Source organism: Struthio camelus, chromosome 11 (assembly GCF_040807025.1).
Source record: "Struthio camelus isolate bStrCam1 chromosome 11, bStrCam1.hap1, whole genome shotgun sequence".
In the NCBI taxonomy this organism is placed as follows: domain Eukaryota; kingdom Metazoa; phylum Chordata; class Aves; order Struthioniformes; family Struthionidae; genus Struthio; species Struthio camelus.
In genome coordinates, this window is record NC_090952.1 from 23,920,221 (window position 1) to 23,939,767 (window position 19,547).

General features: G+C 49.6%; 1 long non-coding RNA gene across 1 annotated transcript; it reads left to right on the plus strand.

Moving 5' to 3' along the window:
* Positions 1 to 10,160: 10,160 nt before the first annotated feature.
* Positions 10,161 to 13,673, plus strand: LOC138068725 (uncharacterized). Its single transcript, XR_011143442.1, has 3 exons — positions 10,161 to 10,429; positions 12,019 to 12,096; positions 12,175 to 13,673. It is a non-coding gene; the product is annotated as an uncharacterized lncRNA (long non-coding RNA).
* Positions 13,674 to 19,547: the final 5,874 nt, after the last annotated feature.

The window sequence follows — 19,547 nt, forward strand, 5'->3', positions numbered from 1 at the left end:
ATTTTTATTTTTTTATTTCACTTCTAAAGTAGTTGATTTTCACTTTTTATTAGGTCCCCCTTTGTTTCTGATTTACTTTAGCAATTATCTCTAAGTAGGACTGCGATGCTGCAAACCCGAGGTGTTCTTCTGCCTGCCGAAAAGCCACTAAATCTTGGAAACTAACCATGAAATCTAATAACAGAACAGAACGGAGACATTAGCCGCAGCAACAGTTTCTTAGAAAAGGTGCGGTGGAAACCTCAAGTGCAAACGAGCTCTTTGCTCAGAGATGACGCGGTGATGAATGCCAGGCTACCGCGGGGTGTTCTCTTTGTGATTATCTCACGGATCACACAATAAATGGCAAAGCGTTATAATATGACAAAGGGAACCTCTGGCTTGTAAAAACACCCTTTTCAAAAGTGCCATAGAAACGTGTCAAGTGCTCATCCTTCAAAGGCTGCTGCTGTGTAGGCCAAGGGCTCCTCTCCAGCACACAGGAGGAAAAAAAAAAGTCTGCAAGGTAAGAAACTGTGAAGGGGAAATACTCTCTCCCTCCATACTTGCACACTGGTCTTTAGATTGCCTTATATAAATCAGCTCCATCAACTAAATGTGGAGTGTTCTGAAATATTGTATTTGCTTTGGATCAGTTCACAACCAGATTGCTTTTATTTTGTTTCATAAGAAGTTGAGATTGGAGATGTCTGGACACTTTACTCTTTATGTTTGCATCTGCCACGCTGGCAGGAGAAAAATAGTTGCTTGGGCTTTGCAAACGTTCTCCAATTATTTTCCTAAAATGGTTTGGATGAAATACTGCTGGTTCATAAAATTAACTGGAATAATAAACTGGCAAGAGTTTGTTTTTGTTTCCTTTCAGAAGAAAAAACACTATGATGAGCTCAACACCCAATAGTGCAGCTTGGCAAAGACTGCAGTGCTGCAACCTTGACAACTTGGGGTGGATCGTAGGCTGTACCTGGCCCCAGCGGCAGGCCTGGATGGGGGAGCACGGCTGCATCCAGCCCTGCAGGGGGAAGAGGGGTGGCTTGGCAGGCCACGCGTTCCCCTTTCTTAGCAACGGGCAAGGAAGCTCTTAATCCTTCTTTCAGCTGTCGAAATACTTTGATAACTTTACTATCCCTCTCCGGTGGAAGTGCGGGTGCCCGGTGCAGTTTGGGTCTGTTCCTTGGGACATCTGTGATCTCTGTGTTGCAGTGTCTGCTGGTCCTGTAGAACTGGGCAGCAAAATTGCCCTTGGGTGTGCACGAGCCTTTTCTGCTCCCATTGCCCATGTGAAATAAAAGGAAACAACCAACTGTCTAAGTAGCAAATGCTTCAGACAACTAAAAGGATCTAATTTTGAGCCAGCTTTGGAAAAGTGCTTTTTTTAAAATGCTTTTGAATCTGACAGTACCAATTTTTATCCCTGACCTCTGCAACAACCCTGCCTTCCTTCCGAGCTCGCTGAATACTCTTCCTTCGCAATATCCTCTGTTCCTTCAACTTGCAAGGGTTGTGCACACTCGAATAGTGGATCAATCACCATAATAGGTGTTGTCTTCGAGGTTTATTAATGCTTTCCAACTGAAATCCTGTTTTCCTGCTAATAACCCTACCAGTGGAACACTTTTTGTGGACAAGCGATAATTCATGTGGCAAACTTGCCATCCAAACGCTGGTGGGTAATTAGTAAGCCTTGCATCCAATGAGAAGCAAGTCATTTTTAATTTTTGCAACAGGCTTGGAACTGGGATTATTTCACTGCAGGCCTGTCTTTATTCCAAGCGGGGTGTAGGAAGGAGGGATGGCTGTTGCATGTGGAAGGAATGAGGGAGGCCCAGGGGATGCCCACAGAGACGTGTTCAGCCGCACAGCTCATCTTGGCGGGCTTGTGCCTGCAATTGCATTTTTAGAGCTGCAGCCAAAGGGAGGGGAGATCCGAAATGGAGACGGCAACTAGAAACTAGGAGTCTGAGCCTTAAAGTCTGATCCAGCTCTTGCTGATAGGGATAAAGAAAAAAGAGATGTAGAAAGAGATGCATGTGGGACTGGAGCAAGGAAGTTCCCATGGGACCTGTGTGAACCACTGACCCTGACAATGATATGAGCATGGATGGAGGTGCTGGGCCTTGTCCCTGCCTAGGACATGACACCACTGTCCAAATGGTTCACTGACCTCCTCCCAGCAAGCGAGAGCCAGCTGGGTTAGCCACTGCGGGCAGAGCGGGGCCCCCACCAGCCGTCCCCTCCTGGCCCCTTGCTGCCACCGCCGCAGTGATGATGGCTTCTGCTGTGGAGAGTGCCGGGCCACAGCGAGCGGGAAGCTCAGCAGCTGGTTTATTTATGCTCCTCTTGTTTAAGCGAAATTGGAGGTATCACTTCACTAGCTCGGCTAATAGACACGATTTGTCCCTAGCAGTTCGCTCTGTTTTTTCGGTAGACGAGCGATGCTCAGAACCAAACGCAATTGCTGGGCACAGCTCCGGCTCCTGCGGGTGGAATCAGATATAGGACTGTATAGGGACTAAAGGTAGTGTGTGGTTTTTTGCACTGTTAGCCTTTGTCATTTCAATGCGTATTACGTTTCATACTCAAAATAGTTGCCTAAGCTGAGTCGTCTCTCTGCTTCAAAATTCTGCAACCTGGCAGCTCTGTTTATCCTTTTCTAATTCATTTTGGTGGAACTTAGAATTTTAGAAGCTTAAAAAATAAAAGGAAGAGTTTGATTGCTGTATAGTACAGGTTTAACTTGTGGCTTTCTTTTTTCTTCTCTATTCTTTGCCGGCCCCAGGCACAATAACAGAGCATTGCATATAAGCAATGGAAGTATTTTTGTGCTGACTACAAAAATATCCTGAACTATTCACTCTTAAAAAAAAAGAAACAACACCTCTTTGGAAGTCAGCATATTAGTGTGGCCAATGTATTCCTTTTTCAGACAACTTAATATGGAAAAGAATGCAAAACACGCCGAAAAAGCAGAACCTGTCAGTCATCCCATGGCAACTGCCAACATCTGAAAGGACGGATGCAGAAGTCAAACGCAGCCATCGTCACCCAGTCACTCATGTGCTCAGCTTAGAGGTAATTCCTCAGCAGGGGAAGCTGCAAGCTCTTCACCAGGATGTGTCGGAGATAGTTGGGGCTGTGCAGTCAACCACTGGACGTGCTGCTCTCCTGCAGTGGATGGATGGAAAGGGGACAATGCCGGTGCGTGATGGCAGGAGGCCGACGGGCCTGTCCGAAGCCCCGGCCATCAGTGGGAAGCCTTGGGTTGGTGGGTGGAGGTTTATCCATGGAAGCCATGTGCTCCCCATCTCGGTGCATCTCTATCCGCAGCACCCTCCTCTCCACCAGCAACTCCAGCGCGAGCAGTGTGCAACAGACCAGCGCCTTGCACCCACAGGTGCAGTTCTGACCGTGCTGCAGCTTGCGGCAAGCTTCCATCAATGCGCTGGAGCCATTTCGGAGCGCTCTTATCCTACTTGTTCCTTTGTGCTGTTACAGCTCTCATCAGACACAGTGTGCTAATTGCCTCAATCCCATCCTAGCAAACCCTGGCTCCCAAGGCCTCTCCAGGGTTCCAGTCCATGGAACTGTAACAGAGAGCGTTTATCCCAGCACTTTTAACTGGATGCTTTTCCGTGGCGTAGCTAGAGACAGAGGGATTCATGATTGCAGGAGTGCGCTCAAGTCTTGAACTCTGTGTGTAGCACCAGAATTTGTATAGGATTTAAATAATTCATCACTGGGCTTCAGTATGTTTAGTCATTCAAATTACGAATTTGCAATTTTGTTCTGCTGAGAGTTAGCGTGTGAGACTGCCAGAGGTTAGCTCTGCAGCCAGTGTCCACAAAGAGGAGTTTAGACAGATTAAGTTGGAGGAAGTGACTGGCAGCAAAAGATACGGAGAAATCTGTAGCGCAGATACTACCCCTGAGAGAGCCACTAGGCAGCAGCGGACGGGGTGATGCTGGTATGCAATCTAGCTGGATGCACGGTGCTGAGTTGTTAGGAAGCTTCACTGGAAAGGACCGTTGCCTGGGGCAGAGCAGTGCAGCATTGTGCCCGTGTGCATGATCCAGGTAAGGCCTCCGGGCTTGGGCTCACAAGCTGCCAGTGCTCGGGGACTAGTGCCATCTGTTTTCCCCTGTCCCGTATGCAGATTGTAAGCCACCGGAGGCACAGAGATGCTCTTACTCTTCGCCGGACCCTGTCAGGACTGGCACGGACCCTCAGTGCAACAGGTTCCCAGTCCCACTGCAGCAGTGCTGTGTCCTGTTGCAGGGGGAGCTTCAGAAATATGCACCCGGAGCTTCATTTTGTGGCTCCTGGTTTGGGTCTGCCTCTCCCCACTCTCTTGACCCCAGAGAAGTCCTTGAGAAAGCACTCCAGTGCTCACAAACTGGGAGAGGTTTGCATGCGGCGTCTCCCAGCCTGTGCTACCTGCTCGGTGTGTCAGGCGCTATCCCAGCCGTAAAGCGCACCGGAGCCTTTGGTCCAAGCGACAGTCTGTTTGCGGGAAACGCTGCTGTTCAGGAAGGGGTTGGATCTGCAAGGTCTCAATGCCTCAGCACCTCTCTGAGGATCCCAGCACACTGCACAGAGTCGAAACCTCTGGTCTCCCTCTCGTTCTTATGCATTACAGTCACTTTATAAAGAAGTTCTGCAGAACATTCAATTACTTACTACACAATTATAATCATATTTGTATACCTATAAGTAGGTCACTAGTCTCTTAGGTTAATCAGTTATAATGGCATTCACACCGGTTTCTTTCATAAATCACTGGCTTTTAGTGTATCCACTGAGATAATGGAGGAAAACCATCTAATTTTGATCTAACTAGAAAGAAATGTGAACGTGCATAATTTGCTCTTACAAAGTGTATCTAATGTTCTCTACATCTGTATTTATTTGTGCTGTTTCATGCTACATGTCACTTAAATGGCAAAAAATACTGAGGCTGCTGCACTTAAAACTAAATGACCCAGAGTAATACAATTTATCTGCATTTATTTTGCATTGTTCAGCATAACAGATATTTTAATAACCCACTTCTGATGGCTGATGCACTGATTACAAATCACACTGAAATCTGAGGTCCAACAGCAAGATTGTGTGGTGTGCTGTGAGAATATTTGGGAGGGCCGTTTTGCTGCTTAAACTAAGCAGCAAAGGGAGAGGAAGGACTATGCTCCAGCCGCAGGATGCAAATATTTTAGGGCACAGCTGGATGTCACCAAATGCGGAGCACCGCTGAGCCACAGGCACTGTGGCTGCTTTAACACCTCCCTATGGGGGGACTTCAGACAAGACAGTGAAGGGGGTAATGGTAAGTGAATGCTTTCTTTTTTTCTGCACGCTTAACACAGGGGTCTTAGTGCTGCTGTCAGGGAAGATATGTGGTTGTGGGATTTCCAAAGTGAGCATGGGAGGTCCCCGGGCCACCCGCAGTGGTGGCCCAAGGCCGTCCTTGCTTGGCTGACTCCAAGGGACTGCGAGGCTCCTTGCAGAGTACAGGAAAACATCTGGTCCTGTACTACTGGTGCTGTCAGATCGCAGTTTAGCTGGAGAGACTGGGGAGGGCCCAGAGGAGAGCTGCCAAGATGCACGGCTCAGGATGCTGGTGGAGCTGGGCTGGTTTTGTCTAGTGAAGAGGCTCCTTGAAGGGAAGCTGCGGTTGTGACAGAGCCAAACTTGGTAATGGCAGATGATACAACAAGGGGCAAGAGCAGGGTGGGAGGTTTAAAGTGGATGTTGGGAAACCCTTCTTCCTGGTGGGAGAGGTGCCGGCCTGGTTGCCCACAGGGGCTGCAGAGTCCGCATTCCAGGAGGTTTTGGGCTGGACAAAGCTGTGGCCGAGTTCATTTATAGTTGGTGACAGTCTGGCTCTGAGGAGGAGGTTGGACTTCAGTCTGTGGAGGTCTCTTCCCACCAACACTGCTGCGATTCCTTGTTTCTACACCCCTGCAAGCATGTTGAAGAGTATTCAAGAAGGGTGATATGACAGGTTGTGAACTCTTTCCTTCATAGTAAATATACCTTTTTTTGCTTGACTGCCTAGGAAGTGCAGGGATTGATCTGTCAGCTACTTACAGAGAAATGCAGAGCTACACCTACGCAGGTGCTGCTGGTAGGAAGGCGGAGGGTCCAGCATCAGCAGAGACCATTGCGCGCCATGAGCATGATGGTACATCCATTGCAAACAAAGGGCATCTACCAGAAAACGCAAACAAACTCTTGATGTCTGAGTGATGTATTGGCACCAACCCCTTACCTAGACGCAAACCACTGCTCTCCATCCAGCCCTTCTTGGAACAAATGTAATGCAAACTGGATTTAGCTTGCTATCTGTGTGAATGTCTCCCTAAGCACTCCTCTGGCTGCCGCCTGGGAAGCAGCAGTGCTGGAGAGGTGGCAGTGCGGGAACCACTGGGAGAGGGCAGCTCGGACTCGCCTTGTGCAGAGCTATTGACTGCCCTGTAAAAACTAATAGTAAAATTATAGTTATCGACTACTGAATTATAGGTTAAGGAACTGATTCTATGTAAGTGCTGTCTGCTTTGGAGCTATGCAGTGAGTTTGTGCCAATTCCCAGCCAAGACTTGAAAGAGCAGTTGAGCACCCAAGCTCAGTTCAGTGAGACGTACCTCCTTGGGTCTTCCTCGGCTTTTGGCAGCTGCTAAATCCACATGGCAAGCTGCAGGCTGGCTCTGGGCCCTCTGCACTTATGTGCAACGCGGCTGGTGGTCCAGCTGGTCTCGGATGAGCACAAGCACCAGCACGTCCTACAGCAGTGAAATGGGGCAGGGGGCTGCCCCGCCGTGGGGCTTGCTCCAGCCTGGGCCAAGAGGAGGGACTGTCCTGGGAGAGCAATCATGGCTGAAAATGAACTAGGTAGGGCCCAGCTCCTACTGTATCGTTAATCCCTAACGAGTCAGCCAAGGGGAGCTAACAACAGCTCAGTGGAAATTGCTCCTAACCCTAGTTGCAATTTCTCACTAAAAATTTTTGTGTTTTCAGAAGGTGCTGCTACCTAAGATATGAATAAACAGCACTTTCACAAATTTTTATGCTTGAATTGGTTTCTGTTTTTTCTTATGAAAAAATGGCAAATGTTTATCCAAGGGACTCTTGCCGCATGGAACTGTTTGTTTTTGACAAAAGGCTGTGGTTTTTTTTTTTCCTCGAAATTGTTTACTGACGAAAGAACACTCTGGCCAGTGTGACTTGGCCAACTGGAAGGTCTGGCTCATTATTTGCATAATTATTCCCTATTTGGTTTTTGGTAGCAGCAAGAGCCCCCGGTGCACCACTCAGTCCGAGGTGTCGCGCAGGTCCCTGGGCCAGTTTGGTGGCCATGCCTGGGAGACAGCCACATCCAGCGGTGGAAAGGGCGCAGACGGCTCGAGAGCATCCTTTACGCACACCCCGCGAGCTAGAGGAAGCGATGCAAGGGCAGCCCTTCGCCTGGGTCACTCTGCTGGCAGGGGGAGAAGCATTTCTGAGGATTTACATGCCATTTCTCTGTTTCCCTCCTATTTTAGGAGGGAAATCTGTCAGTAGATCCTAAGTGTTCTGAGCAATTTATGTTCACTGGTTCAGGTACCTTAGCCACAGGAGTAGATAAATTGTGGTTTGATGTTTTATTTACGCTTTCTGGGGATTTAGTGCCTTTGGGAAGCTCAGGGTCTATAGCCCTAGAGGGACTGCACTCCCGTGGGACAATAACCCATGTGGCGGGCTGAGCCAGCTCTGCGCGGCAGCTCCTCATCCGCTCCCTCCGGGGCAGTGGGGGGGATGTGGCAAAGAATCTTGTGTTTTAATGATTTCATTTCTGAGTAGATAGTTCTAATCTGTTTCTGTCTATATGGGAGTTTGAAAGTCCTGCATGGGTGCAATGACAGCAGATGGCACAATAGAGGGTTTAGCTGAGTTTAGGTATGCAGACGAGTTAAATTAATTAACAATAATCTCTTTAAAACGTAGGGCAGAGTAATATCAGTCTAGTCTACAGAAATTCTTCAGGATTTAATAAAGCTCCGGGAGTAATTCATTATGCAATAATCCACGGTTAAAAGGATGTTATCAGCCAATTGGTGGGTAGAATTTGAATCTGTCATTTTCCAGAGGGAAATGAATCATGTTTGCTGCCTTGGTTGCTCCTACATGGATGTGGTCTACTCCGGTACCTGCGAGATGCAGCTCATTTCCAAGATGCCCACGCTGATCGCAGGTGTAATTGCCTATGCTTCACTAGAGCAAAACTATTATAATGTGAAGCCTCTTGGGTCGGAGAAGGTACAGTTGCTAGGGAAAATGGAGTATTTTCTTAAGAACAGATAGCTTATTACCTTATGAGCACCTGTCTAAGCGCCGTTCAATTAACGAAACACAATTTAAAGTAAAAAGGATTGTAGCAACCAAACCGTTGCCCTATAAGCTCTTCTAATTGCACAATAAGATAATGTCTGCCAGATTAAAATTTTAATTAGCTTAATTTACAAATACTAAGTGATTCCTCTATCCTAAAAGAAAAAGCGTAAGAGATATAGTTCTAGAATACTCAAAATGACCTTTAAAAAAAAAAAAAGTGAAAATCAGTAGAGTCTTGTGCCTGTCCCATAGCCCCTGTTTTTTGTGATATATCAGCAAAGGTGGATGGGTTTGGTTTCTGGGTATGGGTCTGGGTTTCGGCAGCATCCATTTCTAACTCCAGCTGCCTGCAGTCTCTCTGGCTCTGCTTTCAGAAGGGAGAAACACCTTGGCCACAATAGGGCCTTTTGTTCTTTTTTGTTTTTCTCTTTCCTCTCCTCTATTCAAAGATTTAAAGGCCAAAACAGCCCATTAAGACCAACTAATCCCGAATCCTGCATGACAAAGGCCATCCCGCCCATGCTGTCATTCCTCAGTACCCTGGCTGCCCAGGACCACGCTGTTATACACAGTTACTTAAACGCGCTGCAAGAGCCTCTGCACGCTCCAGACATGGAGCAGGACCCCACTGAAAATCCCCAGTCTTGATTTAAAGACTTAAAGTGGTGGGTGATTTATCGCATCCCTCCTGAAACCGTTCCAGTGGTTAATTACACTTACAGTAAAATAACTCATTCGGGCTGAAAGCACAGGGAGCCGTAACATGCAAAGTGCACGGTGTGTAGTTGTGTTTGGTTATGAGGTAAGGAATCCAACAAATCTCTTTTATGCCTTTTCAGGGAAGAAACAAAGACATTTAAAGTATTTGCACAACATAGAGGCTCTCCAGCACAAACCCTTAAAGGGCTAGATGTCTGCCGGGGAAGCTCTGACGAGAGGGAGCAATAAAGAGAAGAGGTTTTACAACGCAAGGTCGAACGGGAAAGTTTTATTGGAGGGGTTTGGCGAGCTCCTGGTCCCACGGGGGAAGGAGGGGGAATTTGAATGTAGTGTTTTCCCTTCTGGAAGGTCAAAGCCATTCCATACAATTGCAAAGCAGCATAAGAGAAATACAGTTATTCCTCTGTCACGGCTGTCAAAAACGGAGGGGGTGGGGGGAGGAAGTCCCAAACACCACATTTCATCAAAGCCCTGAAGGTAGAAATGATCTGCTAGCTTGAAATTTATCTTAATGAGCAAAACCCAGCCAATGGAACAGGGTGCAGATGAAAGTGACAGATGGGATCATTTAAAGTTGGATTCTTTGCATGAAAGAAAATAATATTTTTGATAAGTTATTTTTCTTCTGGTTGTTACAGTGTTCTGCGTAGCACCACTGTCTCCCATTTGCAGTCCCAGGTCTTTAGTAGATTAATTTATCTAGGGTCACGTCCTCAGCTCTCAGAAATCCAGAGCCTGAAGGAGTCACTGCAGCTCCTCAGCCCATGCAAACCCACAGGTAGTCCAGGCCCAACAGGTAGTGGGCAGAAGTTATGGGAGATTTTCTTAGATGGGAACGACCAGTGAAGTCATGACAGAGATTATGACCCGCTAAATGCTTTAGCAGTCCACTTAATGGAAGGCAATGCTGGGTTGCTCCCAAAAACATGCAAAGGCATAAATCTTTTGGGCAAGTGCATTTCAGTGAGAGTCCCAAGCGGCAGGGTGAGTACGGGAACCAACCCTTGTTGGACAGCCAAGCGGCAGGGTGAGTACGGGAACCAACCCTTGTTGGACAGCGTTAATGGGAACCTGTCCTTGTTGGCCTTGTGGCACTCCAGAACGACCAGGAGATTCTGGCAAGGTCTGGCCGTCGGTGACCCCTGCATCTCCTGTGCTAACCCCGCAGTTCCCTTGGTGGAGGCTGCAGTGCCAGGGCTCGGTGTCCCGGCTTTCCACGCGAGGCAGGCCAGACCAGACCAGCGTGTGCTTCAGGAGCTCCGTCTCGGGGGCCTGGCCTTTGAAGTCTGAGGGGAAGCTGCCCAGGATCAGCCCTCCAAAAATATGACGAGGCATCAATCAGGTTGGTTGGAAGAGTCTATAGAAACGTAGAAATTTGTTCTTGAGTGTTTTCAGATACAAACAACTGCAAAAATTTACCACTACTATATAAAAATACAACTTGAGACCTAGACAGGTCAGTAAAAGTTCTGTGGAGTTGGAGAATGCATTTTCTTGCAGGATGTCTGTTGAATTTTGATGCTAAGAGGGGCTGTCGTACACCCTTACTGTGTAGGACCACATCATTCATGAGTTGCTTTTCTTTAATAGGCCAGGAAAAGGAACAGATAGAGTCCCATGCAATAAAATAATAACTGTCTTTCTTTGCTATCTCCTCACACAGGTAATTTTTATACATAAATCTGGCGCATACACAACATCTATGTGTAGTATAGTGTATACAAAGCATCAGCAGACCCTGCCATCCATGACGGAGCAGGAACAAAAGCATTATCCCTCTCTCTTCTGTCCTCTCATTTCAGGATTCGATCAATTAGCAGTTTGCAAAGGCTTCAGACAAAGAAGAGGTCCTCCGTTAGCTCCCCTTATTTGAGCCTTGTTGGACTAGGTTCTATAAACCAATTGGCAAATACTTGACTGTCCAGCCCACAGGAGTGCCAGGCAGGTTTTCCTTGAAGAACACCAAGTTTCATTTGGAAAGCTTTGGGGTTAAATCCTGCCTGAGAATGTGGCTGAACACCCTCACCGTCCAACAGCCGGAAGTGTGATTGGAGTGAACGGTATGGGGAGAAACCTCAGAGTGTTCACAAGTTAACGTAAATTTAAAGCAGGCAGGAACAGGAGACCTCCTCAGAGCAAGAGGCTCGCTCTCTAATCCCTGGCCAAACATAGAAATAAAGCAAGGTTAGCCTCCCTGGTGAATGCTAGCAAGCAGAACCCTCCAAAGGAGAAAAATACAGCAGAATATGCCCCATTTCTCTCAGCCTTGAGGAGCAACAGCTCATGTTGGCGTCAAACGGGAGAGGGAAAGAAGAGGCTGTTGAGTTCCCTAGCACGAGCCAGACAGGCGCTGGGGCAGCCCCATCCAGCCCTGGGGGCTGGCACGGAGCTGGCACCGTCCTTGAGCGACTCCTCAAAATCTGCATCTCCCACCCAAGGGGAGGACGGAGACCCAGCCTGGGGGCACGTGCGTGTCGGCTGTTTGCAGAATAAAGGGATTGCAAGGGGAATTTCTTCTGCTGTATTCCAGTAGCTGATTAAAATAGCTGCTACTATTTTAATCCTGAGAAGCGGCAGCTCCCGCACGCGCAGGACTGGCAGCAAGTGCAGCTCCCGCCGAGAGTGGCTGCGGAGAACAGCCGGCTTTTTAGTAACGCAAATGCAGGGCTGTGGCCAGCAGCTCGGCCCTGGTAACGTGTTGCCCCCAGCCATTTGACCCAAGCTGCTACAATTTAGGAATGGAAGATATAAAATCATCCCTCCCTGCTTTTCTTTTAGCTATTACGAAGTGCTGCAATACCATGAACCTTAAATGTTCTCAGAACAAGAAATTACTGTGCTCAATAGACAAAGCCCAGCTGGGCTTTATCTACTGAATTCTGTTGTGGTTATACCTAAATTTTAACAGTTGATTTTATTTTTTTATTCCAGAAGTTCCAGTGTAATATAATATGAATATTCTGTTTCCCTGTGCACTTGTGACTGCAGAGGAGGATTTTATAGAAAAAGGTGAACTTTCTCTTTTTTTAGGAACGCTTTTACACATGACTGGGAAGTGAGAGTCTTACTTTGTCTCTTATTTTATAGGTGGATGCTTGGTGTAGGCACTTTTGCAGCTTGCAGGGTTATGTCTGAAATAACAAAAGGAAAGAAAATTTATCTTCATGTCTTCAGAAATTGTGAATTATTTATTTGCTCTCCCTGGCAAATCAGCTTTTACAAAATCTCACTGCAAAACAAAAGCATTTCTTTGTTTCACTGGGCTACCAGATCACTCCCCAAAGGCTCCTCTGCGTGACTGTTCATGAGGCTTGGGGTAGGAAGCCAACCTGCGAACTCCCTTTGTTTTATTTGATGAGTGTTGGGGTTCTTCTTGCTTCACATTGTTTATTCGTTTATTCTTGCACAGATGAGCGTTGGTTTATTCTTACGCAGATTGAGCCATTACATGAACTCATCTGTGGAAATTTAGGACCCTTTCACAATCCTCACTTGTGCACGTGATCCCTTCTCATGCAGATTAATCCCACAAGACTGTGTTGCCCAAATTCGGCATTAATTTCAATGAGCAAATATTTATATGGCATTGTAGGTGCAGTCAATACACAGCATGACACCCAATTAAGTTAAATACGTATTAAGTACTCTTGGATTGATTGAAGACTGTCCACATGACAGTGTGGTACCAGTTTAACTAAATCACTTTAGAAACCAGCATAATTAACCTGGTGTAGTTTCACTGTGGAGGGTTGATTTCACACAAGTTCTTGAATGCCTTTGGACCAAATCCTGCTGTATTGACTTCACACGGCACGTAGGATTATCTACGGAAACAGGTTGAAATAGAATATCGTGTTCTGTTCTGTTCTGTGGCGGAGCACAACTACCCTTATCTCGGGCTCCAGCTGACCGCAAATAACCGATAGCGCCAAGCAGACCAGGAGGAACTAGGAAATATTGACTGCAACAGGTGAGGCCAGAAACGGGCATGCGATCAGCAAAAAGGGGTATATTTTCCTCTACACAGCTTGAGGTCAGCAAAAAAAGGTACATCTCCACACCAGATATTGTATGATCATGAGTCAAACTCTGTGCCCATAAATAGCACTGCAACCTATAGCCCATTGAGCTCTCCTGCACAGCAGCTGGCTGCACGGTGGTGAATCTCCCTTTGACTTGGGATGCCTCTCAAGGTTACTGCTCAAGGTCGAGAGATTCCTCACCTGTGACAGATCCTCGGTAAGAGACTAATAGCATGCTGAAACTTTGCAAACTTCACTAAGTCGTATCTCGGATTGATTGTGCACATAATCCTTAGACATAAACTGTTGACCAAGTCTGGGACTAAGACTGGATCCAGCTGCACCCAGACTCCTCTGAGAAGGGGTCTGGAAAGCAAGGACGTCCACTCTGAACCTCATGACTCAATGGGAGGATCTCCTTGATTTTGTCTGACCCTGTCCTCTATGTAGTAAAGAATCGAGTGTACCTTGCCATCTACTCTTGTTAAACCACTGTCTTATTTACCATTGAACTTTGTTAAATCGCTGTCTTATATCAATAAAACATATTGCTGCTTCTCTCTCATGAGTGAAGTGCATCACTCATCCGCAACATATTCCCACTATTCCTTTCAGGGCCACATGAAATTATTTCCTCCTTAGTCTTAGAAAGATGCAACGCATATTTTTATGAGAGCTTTACACCTTTTCTCTCCAATGTGAAACTACTGCTGATGAGCATTTTATGGTATATGAGGCAGGCTCTTATCTGCTGTAACTGGGCAAATGCTGCAGTTTTGTTTAAAACTAGGTCAGGTTCCCCAGGTGTGCGTTATACAAGGGACAGCAGGAAGCTCAAGGCTTGTGAGCGCGGTGCCCGGTTCATTCCCCTCAACGCAGCGCTGGGAACACAGGAGCCCTCTGAGAACAAAGGGCTGAAGTGGGGATTGGGGAGGGCCAGCAGGCCAGCGCCTGCCTCTGCACACCAGCTGGCAGGTCTCCTTCGCACGGGGCACAGAAACGTCACTTGGCCCATATGGTCTGCACCTTCTGTTTTGCTGGCTCATACACTACCTAATCCCTTCTTAGCTGCTCCTAAGCACCTCCAAAGAGGGTGCCTCATGCACCTCACCAATAATCTCTTAGAGTGCCCTGTTGCTCATTGGCTCTGACGCCAGATGGTATTAATGTATCCATCACTGTAATTATTCAGACAACAGTGGCAGGAGCAGTGAAACTGTCCCAACATCCCACTTCTCCCACTGATTCAGAGGCATGCTTGAAAGAGCCCCTTCTTCCCCATGGACCTTGTTCCCTAGACTTGTCCCAAGCTGTCCTCACTGAAAGGGAATTTGATGTTTCAGCAGTTTCTCAGCCAATTTCATGCTGGGATAAGACTGAGTGGTGATGAGACAGTGTCATTTATTTGCTCTCTGATTAGTGCCCAGAAGCTTGGTACATATCCAGGTGCCAGGCCCTCATCAGGACCTCCTACAAAACCTTTCACTGGACAGTGATCTGTGTATGAAATGGAAATATTACTGATACTACGTAACTTGAAAGTTAGCCCGGCTTTTGTCTGGCTCCAACTGCACATGAAAAACCAAGGTTCATTGCAATGAATGGCCCGCCGACGGATGGCTGCTGCTGCCATGTGTTGGGGAGCAGGTGCTTCCAAAAGATTCCTGCACCCAGCAAATGCTGTGCAAATGCTTCCTACCAAGTCCCTCTTCCCATATCTGATTCCTGCAAAGTTTATTTAATGGTCAGGTAGCAGTAAAATCAAACCGTAAGAGATTACCTCGCACTCTCAGGTATCTCCTTTGAGTTTGCGGGTCTTTGGCTCAAGTCTTTAAATGCAGCCCGTTTTCCCACATGCCCAAAGGGCTTTAACCAATCTTTGAGCTCAGTAAGGCAAGATTTATAGGCAGAGGTAACCACTGTATCAGTTGAATAGCTGGAAAAAGCAGAGATGTTTTGGGAAACCCTATGTACTCCTAGACCCTTCGCCCGATCTCGAGCGAGAGGTGACGCTCACGTCACGTGCTCCTGGTCTGGGACAAGAAGTGAGGCTTTGCGGGCTTCGATGCCCATGTCACAAAGCGTATGCAAACTTGTATTATTCCTTTGATTAGCTGCTCTCTGATATGTCAAGTCCATGAATAATCAAGCCTCATTTTCTAATTAGTTTTACTCATCACCCTGCTGCTCCAGGCCTTTACTCATTTGCATACCCTTTTTCTCGAGAAGGGTCTCATTCGGTGGGGTCCCGGGAAGCCTTGGCTCCGGCTCGCCCAGGCTACATTTCTTTGGTGTTTCCCTGCTCTCAGGCCTGCTTGTCCTTCCCTGCGATACCAGAGCCCTGCTTAGAGGCTGTCTTGTGGCTCCCTGTGCTTTTCTGCTGTTTCTAGGCCTTGTTTCCTTAGGGAAGAGGGGTGGCGGGAGGCATTCACACCGCCTGTCTGTCCCCCACCGGTAACTTTTGACGCTGTTATCAGATTTCAGCCAGCCTCGACAGAGAAGTGAAACTATCAAAATACGAAGCCTGCACAAATCTTGCGGCGGTGGCCCCGGGAGAGGTCCTTCAGGAGTAGTGGAGGGAAGGTTGGAGCACATGCTCTGCTGCTTTGAGGACCTGGGACGGGAAGAGCGGGTCTGAACACTTGCGCAGCGAGAAGAGCCTGGGCCAGAGCCCAAACCTGTCCAGCATCGGCCGCTCCAACCCAGCGGCACAATCCACACAAGGAGGCTGCCTGCCGATGCAGGCAGCAGGGTTGGTTGAGAAAAGGAGCACTTGGTGACGTGAAACCTCTGAGCCTTCCTATAGGCCGGAGGTGTTAATGGCTGACAGAGCCCTGGGTTGCACCCTGACAGCTTGCTCGCCTCCGAGCTGATGGGCATTTTCTTTTTGTTTGGGCCCAACAGTCCCCATCTGCCAGCCAAACACAGAGGAGAAACTCCGATGCTTTGGAAGGAAGGTCTTTAGGGAAGAGATGGAGATGAGATCATCTGCTCCATGTGAAGAGCTAAAGACAGTTTCCTATAGCTGCAAAGATCCATGTAAGGCTTGAGACACGAGGCTTTGTATTCATCTGTTGCTGGGTGAATACCTGGTGCCTCTGCACACAAGCCACCGCCTTTCAGGAAAACGGGAGCCAGCCCGGGATGAGATCCTGCGCCAGCACAGCTGGACCTTGCTTTCGGATCCTCCTTCTCTCCTTAACCCCCTCCTACTTTTTTTAAAGAAGCACCTGGCTTTGTACCTGCAGAAACATGACCTTGATGTGACCGGTAAAGCCTCTGGCATCTCCCGTACCCGCTGGGAGATTTTTTTTTGCAACGACCTTTGCAAATCCTCTGGACTGCTGCTCCCAACCTACCCCTGCTGGATGCGTGAGCACGGATCATGGGCTGCCTCCCCGCTGCCCCTTTGTCTGGGTAGACCTGACCCAAGCTAAAGCTGCCCCAAACTCATCACATTGGCCCTCAGCAGTGGGGAGGAGGCAGTGGCAAGGCAGCAGCTGCAGCCGGGGGAGGCCGGAGGGGACTTTCATTTCTGCAGCGCCTCAGCAAGTGTGGTGTGTCCCTGGATCAAAGCTAGGGAGCATCGTTTACATACGCTGGGGGAGAAGGCAGTAGACTGGAGCCCATCATTCATCAGCGAAAGGATGATCATTGTTTGTTTAGCCCATTCCAAAATAACGGCTCTGCTGGGAACACCAACCCCGTATGCATCATATCTTTTATAGTATATATTCACTTAGTGTAGACATTAGGCCATCATTATTCCCTCCTTTTAATTCTTACGTATTAGCATTCAGGATCTGTTTTAACTCAGCACACATCTTGGTTATTTCATAATGTAAAATAAATAAAGCTGGAGGCGAATGTATTTTTTTATATCAATGACTGTGAGAGAGTGATGGATATAAAGCACAGAAACATCTTTATAATTTTAAAGCTTGAATTTCAGAACACAGCATTTTCATTAAATGGTGCAATCCATTCGTTTTGGAGAGACAGATATAAACAGAAGCAAATTAACTGAGTAGTTCTCATGCCTAGATTCTTTGTGATAAAATTGCCTATTATTGTGAGTATAAATGTTTTCAAAATATTAGAGACAACTGGAAAAAAATCGGGACGAGAGGATAGGTTGCTCAAGGATAAAAACAATAACGACATCCCCTCCGAATGCCACATGTACCAGCCAAAATAACTTAGAGCGAATTGCAGGAGCAGCATGGGGGCTGCGAGCGTGAGGCAGGCCATTTTTTTTCTTCTTTATGATGAATAAAAGTCCGAGAGAGTGTTTTCAAACTGTTTTTTTGCTGGCTGCCGTGCATATTAGAAAATCTAGCTCTTGGCTGCTTGGTGGGCCAGAGAAATGGAGGCACCACAAGCAACAGCAGAGCGAAAGCGGTGGAAAGGGCTGGTCCCTCCGCTGGCGCCGGAGGGCAAGGGAAGGAAAAGGCTGGTGATTTCCAGTCCCTGCCTGGAGCCGCTGGTGCGCCGGGGGAAGGAGCGCTTTCCAGACCGGCAGGGCGAACGGCGCTTGTTCAGTCGCCATCCCAGCGCGCCCACCCGGAGCACCGGTGCTTTCCCGTCAGCCAGGCCCCGTTGACAACATGCCAGGAGCCGAGGGCTGAGCGTCATTTGCATATAAATATACAAAGGACTTTAATCAGAGATAAACCCTCGGAGCCCTTGTTATTATTGTTTTATTTACAGACCGCTTGCACTGTGCAGAGAGGTTTCAAAATATGCTGACGGAGGTAGCGCGTATATTTGCTACCTGAATCAACTGAAACCACTTGGGGCATCAAAGAAAACCAACCGCCCGGCTCCTGCCTGCCCTTTGCGCTGCCAAAACCTGGGTGCTGCTGTGCGGCATCCGGAGAGACCTCGGCTCCACGCACAGCAGGGACCAAGGAGGGAAGCTGCATAAGGCGAGGGTGGACGGCAACGCTGCTGCCCAGTGCAAGGCGCCCCGCTGGAGCAGCCGCACTGGCCTGGGCGGCTGGTTCCCAAAAAGAAGAGAGCTCAGGCAGGGGTGGGAGAAAGGGAGAGGGACATGCGTGGGTTTCTGAAAGACGACCGTGGTGCTCCTCCGTCCAGGGAGGACTGGGAGAGACGCTGGGAGGGTTCATCAGGTGCTTCTGGCTGCTCCTTCTCAGCAGGGCTGTACAAACGGCCGTGCAGCCCGGAGCGCGGCACGTTGTGGGCTCCGGGACTGCAGCATGGAGCAGCGAGGGACAGGACCGTGGCCTGAGCACAGTGCATCCTGGTGTGCCTCAGTGCAGCTGGAGCGTGGTGCAGCACCGTGCACCCGGAGCATGCCCAGAGCCTGGCACAGCATGGCGTGTCCGGTACTGGAGCATTCCTTGAGCCCAGCGCAGCTCCAGGCACCCAGTGCTGGAGTGTGCCCAGCGCAGCTCCATGCACCCGGTGCTGGGGTGTGCCCAGTGCAGCTCCGGGCACCCGGTGCTGGGGTGAGCCCCGTGCAGCTCCGTGCACCCGGTGCTGGGGTGTGCCCAGCGCAGCTCCGGGCACCCGGTGCTGGGGTGAGCCCCGTGCAGCTCCAGGCACCCGGTGCTGGGGTGTGCCCAGCGCAGCTCCGGGCACCCGGTGCTGGGGTGAGCCCCGTGCAGCTCCGTGCACCCGGTGCTGGGGTGTGCCCAGCGCAGCTCCGGGCACCCGGTGCTGGGGTGAGCCCCGTGCAGCTCCGTGCACCCGGTGCTGGGGTGTGCCCAGCGCAGCTCCGTGCACCCGGTGCTGGGGTGTGCCCAGTGCAGCTCCGTGCACCCGGTGCTGGGGTGTGCCCAGCGCAGCTCCGTGCACCCGGTGCTGGGGTGAGCCCCGTGCAGCTCCAGGCACCCGGTGCTGGGGTGAGCCCCGTGCAGCTCCAGGCACCCGGTGCTGGGGTGAGCCCCGTGCAGCTCCGTGCACCCGGTGCTGGGGTGTGCCCAGCGCAGCTCCGTGCACCCGGTGCTGGGGTGAGCCCCGTGCAGCTCCAGGCACCCGGTGCTGGGGTGTGCCCAGCGCAGCTCCGTGCACCCGGTGCTGGGGTGTGCCCAGTGCAGCTCCGGGCACCCGGTGCTGGGGTGTGCCCAGTGCAGCTCCGTGCACCCGGTGCTGGGGTGTGCCCAGCGCAGCTCCGTGCACCCGGTGCTGGGGTGAGCCCCGTGCAGCTCCGTGCACCCGGTGCTGGGGTGTGCCCAGCGCAGCTCCGTGCACCCGGTGCTGGGGTGAGCCCCGTGCAGCTCCAGGCACCCGGTGCTGGGGTGAGCCCAGCGCAGCTCCGTGCACCCGGTGCTGGGGTGTGCCCAGCGCAGCTCCGTGCACCCGGTGCTGGGGTGAGCCCCGTGCAGCTCCGTGCACCCGGTGCTGGGGTGTGCCCAGTGCAGCTCCGGGCACCCGGTGCTGGGGTGTGCCCAGCGCAGCTCCGTGCACCCGGTG